The 1,209-nt window shown below is 32.8% G+C and overlaps 1 protein-coding gene across 1 annotated transcript in view; it reads right to left on the bottom strand.

Moving 5' to 3' along the window:
• LOC119589042 (keratin-associated protein 17-1-like) overlaps positions 1-637 on the bottom strand; it is a gene marked incomplete in the record, with an annotated part of 4,594 nt that extends 3,957 nt beyond the window's left edge. Inside the window, 1 exon segment of the mRNA XM_037937618.1 lies at positions 520-637.
• Between the last annotated feature and the right edge of the window lie 572 nt (positions 638-1,209).

Here is a 1,209-nt window from a genome sequence, read left to right as displayed (position 1 = left end):
TTGAAGCAACATCATGTTATAAATCTGCAAAAGTGAAGTTATTGCAGTGACAAGGGCAATATATCTTTACTATAAAAGAACTGACAGTGAAGTTATTGCAGTGACTGGCAATATATCTTTACTATAAAAGAACTGACAATATAGCACCTGTAAGCCTTCCTGGAGATAAGCAACAAGCCCAACCTGTTTTGCTTGAATATATATGGTTTAAGTTTGTTGGTCTATGTCAGGGTATTTTTTGATACGGCACTATTCCCTATTCTGGTTGATTACCCTAACGTAAATGTGATATCCTGTGCACTCGATTTATTCTGAGCATTCCTTCCTTTTTTGCAAATCGTTCAAATTGCTATCGATTCTAAGGTCAAGGTAACCATCCTATTATAGACAAATATATAAAGTCACATTACTAAATTCCAGACATGTTTCGTAACTAGAGCAGATGCACTGATGAAAAAACTGTCAAATCTCATTTTTCTGTATTGATCATATTCTGTTTAGCCCTGTTTTCCTGCTTACATCATTGTTACTTGCGTTTTTCAAAGTTGTCGTTCCCAGAGCGAAATTCTTCAGTATCATCACAACTTGTTTACGTCAATGTTGCCACTTCATATTTTTGGATTCACTTCGTACATTTGATTTTTAAAAAGCAGCCTTTTTATTATAGCTGTGAACCCGAGAGTTAGTTTTTGAATCAATTGGGGTTTTATGCATGGTTGAGTTAATAATTTATGTTGTGTGTAGTGAAGTATGGATACAATAAATATACTAAAAAAAAAACTAGTTAATACCTTTATCCCTATATAGCGTTCGGACAGTGACTTTGGTTTGGTACCCGATACAAACGTTTGAATACTTCAGAATAATATAAAATCTCAATGTATTACGTCTGTATGCCATGATAAAATTTAATTTACCTATATCTTTATTAGTTATCCTTAGGCCCAAGCCTCAACCCAAACATCTACATCAATATCAACGAAACCAAACGAAATCACGGTACAGGTTCTACTTTACGAAAAACATCCACAAAAATTACGCCATGTACATATGAAAATATCGCTTACAAAACACAATTATAATAACAATAAAATTTCAAGTGTTTTGATAACAATCTTTACCCAAACCAAAAGTTATGAGATAAAATAAAATAAAAAATATTTATCTCTCTAGGCAACTCAAGTAATAAACGGTGTTGCCAACATAGAT

Source organism: Penaeus monodon, chromosome 25 (assembly GCF_015228065.2).
Source record: "Penaeus monodon isolate SGIC_2016 chromosome 25, NSTDA_Pmon_1, whole genome shotgun sequence".
Lineage (NCBI taxonomy): Eukaryota > Metazoa > Arthropoda > Malacostraca > Decapoda > Penaeidae > Penaeus > Penaeus monodon.
Note: the sequence above shows the minus strand (reverse complement) of the source record. Positions and strands in the feature narration are given on the sequence as shown.